The 11070-nt window shown below is 37.7% G+C and overlaps 1 long non-coding RNA gene across 1 annotated transcript; it reads right to left on the bottom strand.

Annotated features, from left to right (window-relative positions):
- Positions 1 to 493: 493 nt before the first annotated feature.
- On the bottom strand, positions 494 to 11059 carry LOC117506563. Its single transcript, XR_004559502.1, has 3 exons — positions 9371 to 11059; positions 2418 to 2420; positions 494 to 503 (listed from the first exon to the last, which is right to left on the bottom strand). It is a non-coding gene; the product is annotated as an uncharacterized LOC117506563 (long non-coding RNA).
- Between the last annotated feature and the right edge of the window lie 11 nt (positions 11060 to 11070).

Here is an 11070-nt window from a genome sequence, read left to right as displayed (position 1 = left end):
ACCTGTTTGAAGGCGAGGAAAAATGCAATCTGATCTTGTTCTTTTTTTTTTTTTAAATCGTCTACAGTTTAAGCAGTTTCCCATAACATGGGGAAAACAGAAAAGTCTCTTCGGTTTATGCAAAAAAAAAAGAAAAAAAAAAAGGGGGAAATAAGTCCGAGGTAGAGGAGGCACAGAGGTAGCGATCACCATTTTGTGAAGAATAAAAGTTAAACAGGCACACATGAAAACGTGTTCACCCCAAATCACACAGACAGATCGAGTCCAGTTTACAAAAAAAAATATATATATATACCCCTCTGCTGCATCTTTTTCATTCACAAGAGAGAAAAGAGACAGGGGTGCATTTTTATCCACTTCTCTGATTATGCCAATCCAGGAACTTGATTTTTTTTTTTTTTTTTGGTGCCCCAACAGGCAATCGGTGCCCTACGCACAGTGTGTGATGAGCGTATGCAGAACGACAGCAGTGATTGAGAGACTTAGGACAAGGGTGGGCAGCACTAGGACAGCCCTTAAGTGGTTTTCATCCCATCTCAAACAGATGTTTTTCAGTTGCTACAGCTAAATTCTCATTCATTTGCCATTTGGTCCTGTGGTGTGCCCCAAGGTTCTGTTGTGGGACCTGTTTTTTGTTTTTTTTTGCATGGTATTTTCTCCCACTTGGACACATCTTGAGTAGGGGAAACTGGGGCACAGTGAATAATGGGGCACAGTGAATCCATAGATATATTTGCAAAACTACATATATTTGCAGCAGTTGTACCATGTTTTTATGCATAAAGACACCCTCCTTATAAATTAGTGTTTTATTTTTGGATACATTAAGGGTAAAACTAAGTGGCAAGTGAAGTTAGTTTTTTCCTATCAACAGTAAATTTTGTGGATGTCAATGTCTTTGTATTTATTTCTCACAACAGAGGAAAGGTGGCCCAAAAATGATTAGTTAGTAGACTACCCTGTCCAGCTGATGAGCTTGTGTTATGTCTTCTCCAGACTATCAGCTATTTGATAACATGATTCGTGTCGCATGCACCTGGGGCACAGTGAATCAGTCTAGAAAGTGATTTACTAAGCCCCAGTATCAACTGGATGACAAATACTACTTATTGAAGCTTACACATGTATTTTTCCATGAATTATTTCTATAATTTGTGTATACAGTAGTGTTCAGAATAATAGTAGTGCTATGTGACTAAAAAGATTAATCCAGGTTTTGCGTATATTTCTTATTGTTACATGGGAAACAAGGAACCAGTAGATTCAGTAGATTCTCACAAATCCAACAAGAAAAAGCATTCATGATATGCACACTCTTAAGGCTACGAAATTGGGCTATTAGTAAAAAAAAAAAAGTAGAAAAGGGGGTGTTCACAATAATAGTAGTGTGGCATTCAGTCAGTGAGTTCATCAGTTTTGTGGAACAAACAGGTGTGAGTCATGTGTCCCCTATTTAAGGATGAAGCCAGCACCTGTTGAACATGCTTTTCTCTTAGAAAGCCTGAGGAAAATGGGACGTTCAAGACATTGTTCAGAAGAACAGCGGAGTTTGATTAAAAAGTTGATTGGAGAGGGGAAAACTTATAGACAGGTGCAAAAAATCATCTACAATGATCTCCAATGCTTTAAAATGGGAAAAAAAAAAAAAAAAAAAAAACAGACGCGTGGAAGAAAACGCAAAACAACCATCAAAATGGATAGAAGAATAACCAGAATGGCAAAGGTTCACCCATTGATCAGCTCCAGGATGATCAAAGACAGTCTGGAGTTACCTGTAAATGCTGTGACAGTTAGAAGATGCCTGTGTGAAGTTAATTTCTTTGCAAGAATCCCCCGCAAAGTCCCTCTGTTAAATAAAAGAGATGTGCAGAAGAGGTTACAATTTGCCAAAGAACACATCAACTGGCCTAAAGAAAAATGGAGGAATATTTTGTGGACTGATGAGAGTAAAATTGTTCTTTTTGGGTCCAAGGGCCACAGACAGTCTGTGAGACGACCCCAAACTCTGAATTCAAGCCAAAGTTCACGGTGAAGACAAGGAAGCATGGTAGTGCAAGCATCATGATATGGGCATGTTTCTCCTACTATGGTGTTGGGCCTATATATCGCATACCAGGTATCATGCATCAGTTTGGATATGTCAAAATACTTGAAGAGGTCATGTTGCCTTATGCTGAAGAGGACATGCCCTTGAAATGGGTATTTCAACAAGACAATGACCCCAAGCACACTCGTAAATGATCTTGGTTCCAAACCAACAAAATTAATGCCTTGCAGATGTGAAGAAATCATGAAAAACTGTGGTTATACAACTAAATACTAGTTTAGTGATTCACAGGATTGCTAAAAAAGCAGTTTGAACATAATAGTTTTGAGTTTGTAGCATCAACAGCAGATGCTACCGTTATTGTGAACACCCCCTTTTCTACCTTTTTTACTAATAGCCCAATTTCATAGCCTTAAGAGTGTGCATATCATGAATGCTTGGTCTTGTTGGATTTGTGAGAATCTACTGGTACCTTGTTTCCCATGTAACAATAAGAAATTTACTCAAAACATGGATTAATCTTTTTAGTCACATAGCACTACTATTATTCTGAACACTACTGTATAAACAACTGTTTTCACATTTGAGCAGAAATGATGACAGTTGTATTTATAATAGTTTCTAAAGGACTTATATCACTATATAAGGCACTCACACATTTCATAGCTGGTTTGCCAGATTATAATTTGTATATGCATCAGTATATATTTAATAATGATGAAATCTTTATAATCGTGCTTTTTCATTATATTCTAAGTTGATTCACTGTTCCCCGTGAATTAGTGTCTGGGGCACAGTGAATCAGCAATTTTAAAATCGATTTTAAACACCTGTAAATTACACTTGGGGAGAAATAAGTAACACAGCCTTATAAACAATAACTTGCTATATTAAATCCACAATAGAATGATCTCAACCAATGCATAATGTGTTTATGCTGCTACAAAACTACATTTCATAATCGGTCCCATTAACTCTTACAGCTCCCAACCTGATCCTATTGGTCATAACAGACTCAGTCGATTCTGCATGGGGTTGTATCAGCGATCATGGATATTAACATATATTTCACTCGCACAATTCAGTCGCAATGCATGCTTGGTGTAAATGCACATGACAGATAAACTGCAGACCAGCAAAAACCTGTGAAAGTTGACAACATGTCATGGTCTTGTAGGTCATATATGGGTGTCAGTCTGGTGTAAACGGGGCATTATGCAGATGACACACTGTACGCCCCCCAAAAAATTCCAGTATGCACAAGGGAATGGAAAAACACCACACTGTGTAAGTGCTCCAATGCCCCTTGTGCATTGTTTCGGTGTTGCAAAGACCAAATTTCTTGCTGATCTATACAGTATGTTCACTGAGCATCCTCTATGCCTCCTCTGTGCAACCTCCGACAACCATGGAGTCTTGTTTGTCCACTAAGCTTCCTTTATGCTCCTGTGCCACAGTTTGGTGATCAATGCTGTTCTTTGAGCCTGTTCAGTGGCCCTTCTGCCTCCTAATAGGCCCCTGAGTGTTTATATATATATATATATATATATATATATATATATATATATATATATATATATATATATATATATATATATATATGAGAGAGAGCTTTTTCCATCACTCTGCCAAGCTGTTGAAGAACAAACATCCCCTGATCTGATCTGGATGTAGAATCATGACTGTCATTTAGACACAAGCCTTGGGCTGAGCCACTTTCCAAGATGCTGAAAAAGTCGAGCAAAAATGCCCGCTGTGGATCTGTGCTGCGCTCCAGCACTCATCACCACGGAGGTCATTCACGTCTGATCACATCTCCTCTCTTAAAATAAAACAAGAAAAAAACCTGTCAGTAGCTTATCCACTGTTTACTTTTTTGCAAGAGTGAGTAATTGAATTTCGTTTGCCATTGTATTCTCCTGCAATTACCTATATTGCAAATACAACTGTACTTTATAATGAACTTTGTTCATGAAATCACAGCAAACTGCCCACATCATTGTGTGTTCATTGAGTATCCATTGGCCAAACACAGCACCGCCTGCGTGTCTTTGAGCGTCCTCTACATCCCTTCTTTTTTTTTTTAACATGGTCAATAGTTCATGTCGACCATGGCATTGTGTGCTCCCACTTAGCATGCCTTGAACAACCTAGTCATGTGGTCTGCCTTCCTTGAATGTCCCGTGTTGTCCTCCCGGAGTTTCTGATTGCACAAAGGACTTCATCCTTGCGTAGGGGTCAGGCGGGCAGGGGGGTATGTAACATTATCCACCTTAGATGAATCGTGTTTCAAGCTGAGCTCAAGATGATTACCCATGACTTTATTTTGTCACATTTGGGTTTTTGTATTTCACTGTTCTTTAGCCTCAGTAAGATCTCAGTGGATCATTTACAGAAGTTCAAGAATGCAGCTGCAAGGCTTCTTCAGAGGTTCTAAGAGCTCTCATAAGAAACCCATTGTGTCATCTTTGCATTGGCTCTCCATAGAGTTCAGTTTAAAATCTTGATCGCTTTTAGTGGTCCCTCAGTTGAGGCTGAAAAACAAAGGAGACGGTACTTTTGAGGCTGTGCCATGCACTGCCACTACACCTGAGATCTGTGGCCGCTGTAGAAACTTTTAAAGAGAACTGCAGGACCCATCAATACAGGCTTGCTTTAATGAGTTTTATGTCAGCTGTTTTCATTTCTGTATTTTTCATTGTCATTGTAAAGCACTTTGTGATTTTATCTTGAAAGTTGCAATGTGGTATAATTTTCTCAAAGACTAGCGATAAGCTTAACAAAAACGCATCTTATGTAAATATGCTAATGCTACAAGATGATTATGTTGTATATTGATATTTTAACAGATGTATGAAAGAATAAGTGTATACTCTGCACATATTAGTTAATAGCATTTAGGGAATGCACACCTGATATATTCAAATGATGCGCTAAAATATGTATTATGTAGAAATACATACAGTTTATAAACCCATGAGACCAAAACAAGATATGCTAATAACAAATTCATCAAGATGATATGCAAATGCCAGAAGATGGTTTTGTTTTGTATTACAGATAGATGTTTACAAGGGCATGGGTTGTGTGCAAAATTTGTAAGAAAATGAATATTGGATCAAAACCATTCAGTGGTGAAAATGATAATTTGGGTCTTAAGGGGTAAATTTCCATGACTCAGGGCCTGATGACCAGAGATGAACTCTCCATGCCTGGTGATTTTCGATAAAGTGGTCTTATCACACCGGCATAAATAATGTCACTAATAGTTGGTTTATTGGTGTAAGATTTGCTAAGTTTGGAAAGACCACCCACTTTAGGTGGGGAAACTGACCCCTGAAATGTACAGAAAGGATTATCTTGTGTTCCGAAGCTGTCCTGGTTTTTTTTTTTTTTTTTTTTTGAAAACTGGAACACTTCCTTTGCCGGTAAATAAAGCTGCTGTTCTGCAACTTCGAAGTTTTGCTCAATTCATGTTCATTTAGATAGTGCCACATACCAACAAAGTTGCCTCAAAGCGCTTCACACAAGTAAGGTCTAACCTTACCAACCCCAGAGCAAGCACACAGGTGACAGTGGTAAGGAAAAAGTCCCTCTGATAATTTGAGGCAGAAACCTCAAGCAGACCAGACTCAAAGGGGTGACCCACTGCTTGGGCCATGTTACAGACACGATTCACAAAACGAATATACAGGCAACATACAACCCCTGGCAAAAATTATGGAATCACCGGCCTCGGAGGATGTTCATTCAGTCGTTTAATTTTGTAGAAAAAAAGCAGCTCACAGACATGACACAAAACTAAAGTCATTTCAAATGGCAACTTTCTGGCTTTAAGAAACACTATAAGAAATCAGGAAAAAAAAAAATTGTGGCAGTCAGTAACGGTTACTTTTTTAGACCAAGCAGAGGGGGAAAAAAAAGGACTCACTCAATTCTGAGGAATAAATTATGGAATCACACTGTAAATTTTCATTCACCAAACTAACACCTGCATCAAATCAGATCTGCTCGTTAGTCTGCATCTAAAAAGGAGTGATCACACCTTGGAGAGCTGTTGCACCAAGACTGACATGAATCATGGCTCCAACACGAGAGATGTCAATTGAAACAAAGGAGAGGATTATCAAACTCTTAAAAGAGGGTAAATCATCATGCAGTGTTGCAAAAGATGTTGGTTGTTCACAGTCAGCTGTGTCTAAACTCTGGACAAAATACAAACATGGGAAGGTTGTTAAAGGCAAACATACTGGTAAACCAAGGAAGACATCAAAGCGTCAAGACAGAAAAAGCAACATGTCTCAGAAATGCACAAAACAAATGAACGAATGGGAGGAAACTGGAGTTAACGTCTGTGACCTAACTATAAGAAACCGCCTAAAGGAAATGGGATTTACATACAGGAAAGCTAAACGAATGTCATCATTAACACCTAAACAGAAAAAAACAAGGTTACAATGGGCTAAGGAAAAGCAATCGTGGACTGTGGATGACGGGATGAAAGTCATATTCAGTGATGAATCTCGAATCTGCATTGGGCAAGGTGATGATGCTGGAACTTTAGTTTGGTGCCATTCCAATGAGATTTATAAAGATGACTGCCTAAAGAGTACATGTAAATTTCCAGTCATTGATGATATGGGGCTGCATATCAGGTAAAGTCACTGGGGAGATGGCTGTCATTACATCATCAATAAATGCACAAGTTTACGTTGATATTTTGGACACTTTTCTTATCCCATCAATTGAAAGGGTGTTTGGGGGTGATGAAATCATTTTTCAAGATGATAATGCATCTTGCCATAGAGCAAAAACTGTGAAAACATTCCTTGCAAAAAGACACATAGGGTCAATGTCATGGCCTGCAAATAGTCCGGATCTTAATCCAATTGAAAATCTTTGGTGGAAGTTGAAGAAAATGGTCCATGACAAGGCTCCAACCTGCAAAGCTGATCTGGCAACAGCAATCAGAGAAAGTTGGAGCCAGATTGATGAAGAGTACTGTTTGTCACTCATTAAGTCCATGCCTCAGAGACTGCAAGCTGTTATAAAAGCCAGAGGTGGTGCAACAAAATACTAGTGATGTGTTGGAGCGTTCTTTTGTTTTTCATGATTCCATAATTTTTTCCTCAGAATTGAGTGATTCCATATTTTTTTCCCCTCTGCTTGGTCTAAAAAAGTAACCGTTACTGACTGCCACAATTTTTTTCCTGATTTCTTATAGTGTTTCTTAAAGCCAGAAAGTTGCCATTTGAAATGACTTTAGTTTTGTGTCATGTCTGTGATCTGCATTTTTTTCTACAAAATTAAACAACTGAATGAACATCCTCTGAGGCCGGTGATTCCATAATTTTTGCCAGGGGTTGTATAAATGTTGCCGGTGCACAGGACAGGAGGGTTACAGAAACAGACACCACACCCATCTCTGGATGGAGCCACACCTCAAACAGGAAAAAAAAAAACAATCAGGCATCAGAAAGACGAAAAATACAGTCTAATTTATCAGCGTTAAGCAACAAGAAAAACATAATTACTATGGTAATCGCCGGCCACTAGCCCTAAGCTTCACTAAAAGAATTCTCAACAGTTTTAAGGTGATATTTAACCACAGCAAAAATACTTTAGACGGTTTGTCTGGTGTTCAAGGACACTGTCCTGGAATTTCCACAACACTGTCTTGAAGTTTCTTGCACCCGTCTGCTGGTACTATCTGCTACTCTTACATTGCTGTGCTCACACGTTTAGTGTTTTTATTTTTTTTTTAAGTGGGAGGTTTCAGCTCTTTCCAAAGGCTTTCAATAAGATTTTGGTGACACTTTTGACTCAAACCTCTTGATAACCTTGTGTACTGCTGAAAGAGGAACAATTTTAAGATCTTGGGCAATTGTCTGGTAACTTTTAACTTAAATATTTTTGTAGCGTTTCTTGACAGCTCACCTTTTTTTGTGAAGATGAAACTGGAAACTGTCATTTCATGCAGTAAAACATTCAGTCATTGGTTAATTTAAGTCATGTGATAGCTGCCAAATAAGCTTGAGGAAATTATTAAAATGGGTGCCAACAATAATAAATTTCTCAATCCCTTAATTTTATTTCATTTCTGAATTACATCCATGGAAAAAACAGGCGTTGCAATTCTTATGCCTAGGATTGTACAGTGTACACATGGAAGAGTTACTGCCTTTTAACAAATAAATGCAACATTGTCTTTCTAGTTTATTAGCATTCTTTTGTACAAATTTACAACAGTGAAATAAAACAATAAGTGCAATAAGCGTAAACAAATTCCACCATATAATGATAAAAAGTTTATTATAGTTATCTCAGATCCTCATCATGTTCAAAGTAACCTTCATTTTTTTTTTTTTGGAGATGAACTGGGTCCCAATACAGAAATATCAAGACCAAGTTGTCGATGGAGGTTCTCCATCATTAATTTAGGAAATATTTAGAAGTTTCCCGAACAGCGAAAACACTCTGTCTTAAGGACTCAACATGTGGCAGACATTTAGAAGTGAAGTTGCTTTAGCACAAACTTCTGAATAAGTTATGTCAAAGTGTTTAGGGAGTTAACAAGGTGTGGGGAAGGGGGAAAAAAAAAATTCATTTGATGAATGACTTCAACTGAAATGGACAGCTCAAATTCAACACCCACCAGAACACCAGAATTTTATCCTGGGCCTTTTTTTTTTTTAAATGTTTAATTTATTTTGTTAGGATGTTTTAGGGTTCAACTTTTCAATCAGGACATAAACCATTTTAAGCACACTCAAAAAAAAACAAAAAACAAAAAAAAGCCTCATTGGATAAATTTAGTTCAATTATGTGCAGGATATCCATCTAATAAATACATGTAGCCCCAACTCGAATAAAACACATCCATGGAAGATAATTTAATTTTGTTGAGACTACATATATTAGATGGAAATCCAATCCAACGAGTCAGTTTTTGAGTGTAGTCTAATACTGAGTTAGAAGTCTCACTGTGTCATTGGCTAAACAGTTATTCAAAGTAAGAGGACGATGCTCGTCCTGCTTACAAAATGAACGAGCGCCTCAAACTACTGTGTAATGATTTCATGCAGAGCCACATCAAAACAAAAAGCTAAGGTAAGATGCTAACTAAAAACAAATGTAATTTTATAAAATTTATTTACATTTACTGTGGTAAACATATCTTTGCTTACTCTGGGGCAAGAAGAAGCTGCTGACTATGAGGATTGTTTCTGCCCAAAACATCTATTTAAAAAAAAAAAAGGCCCAGGTTGAAAATTCCCACAGTTACCCCTGAAAAACAATATTAAGATTGCGGGTGTGTTACACTGCTGGAACCTGTACAACTCCATGTTAAGTGACACATTATTGAAAATATTGACATGGGCCATAGTGCCTCTGAAATGTGAATGATTCCCTTCTACACACAAAGAAATAGTGTTTAGTCAGTGGTCTGAACTAAAATAAAGCTATAATTTACACACAAAACCCCAAACATATCAACTCAATGTTTCAGGTGCTACATGAACTCTGAGAAAAGGCCTTTCAACCAATGTCAGTTTGAAATGTGTTTGCACTGTAGAAGCAGCCATGAAGGCCTTCCAGGAATTGCTGGAATTCCTACACAGGGTTTTTTTTTTTTTTTTTTTTTATTTGACGTGGCACATCTCACTACCCATGTGCCACATTAAAGAGGTTGCTAACTGCGGTAACCTGCCCACACGTGGTGTAAGTGTAGTTGGTATAATTCCTGGAAAGCTTTCACCACTGAGCACTAATGTGTATCGTTCTTAAAGACCATTACATGCACTTAGTTCAACTTAATGTGCTCCAGTTATATTTTCAGTTGTTAAGAAGTAAAATGCGAGTAACTGAGCTGACCTACTGCACAGTCATCTACTTAAAAAAAAAAATGGCACATTTATTTAACAGTGGTGCATTCAAAGAGTGGTAGAGTTCAAGATCCACAGCCAAGTTATTTCTTTGTGGGTTGTGAGACATGCATTCCTTTCTGGGGACTCATGTAGGATTTACGTTTCCAAATGCAAAATTAAATCCAAAGCAATGACGTCCAAACAGTCTACAGTAATATCCTTTAGTTAACGGTTGTTACACACAATCTGAGTGACCCTGAGCCACAGCTAAAGCGATAACAACTGGCAACATATTTGAAAGATACTGGGTCCCAGAGAGGAAGACATTTTTATAGTATTGATACAAACAAACTGAAGGAACACAATAAAAAATAGCTTTAAAAAAGTGCTTGTGAGTCTCACTGCAGCAACGTGTTTGAATTACACATTAAACGAGACTGAAGAGTCTTAGAAAACTATTTGGTCTCAGTCCTGGTATCAAATAGTTAACAGATGGGTTGTGACTGCACACACAAACAGTCCAGATCAGAATTGTTGGCAACCCTGAATTTTAAGAATAGAAAATGTATTCAGAAGTAAATGCAATTTAACCAGTTTTGCAAAATTCTAATTTATTACATGTCATGTTATTACATATACAAGTTTCATTTTCCAAATACGGGGATGGATGTGAACATTTTCATGTCAGTGAATGTCTTAGATTTGATTATCATCATTAATTAAGTACAGATAGTACGGTACTGTAAGATAAATGTGTCTGATGCAGACAGTTCGCAAAAACTGAGCTACTGCACAAGGACAAAACTAGTGAGGGAAGCCACCAAGAGAACCGTGACAACTTGAAAAAGTTATAGGCTTCTGTAGATGTTATTAGCAAGACTATGCATAGCGCTACTTTTGTCTGTCATCAAAATGTCAAACTCAGAACAAAAAAGGGCTTAAAATCAAGGAAACATCAAATCTAGGCTTGAGACTCCCACATGCCTTCTGGTAAAAATGTAGCTCAAATTTAATGGCATCTTTTTAAGAAAATCATTCTCTGCCCCACTCCAACATGAAGCTCTGACTGGTGATGCAACAACTAAAAGGTCCACTATGCCCAATTTCTCCAGTCACAGAAGCCTAGAATACCTTGTCACAGTGTCTTGATGGCTT

The sequence above is a fragment of the Thalassophryne amazonica genome, chromosome 3, assembly GCF_902500255.1.
Source record: "Thalassophryne amazonica chromosome 3, fThaAma1.1, whole genome shotgun sequence".
NCBI classification, from domain to species: domain Eukaryota; kingdom Metazoa; phylum Chordata; class Actinopteri; order Batrachoidiformes; family Batrachoididae; genus Thalassophryne; species Thalassophryne amazonica.
The sequence above is the reverse complement of the archived record's forward strand: the minus strand, read 5'-3'. Positions and strand labels throughout refer to the sequence as shown.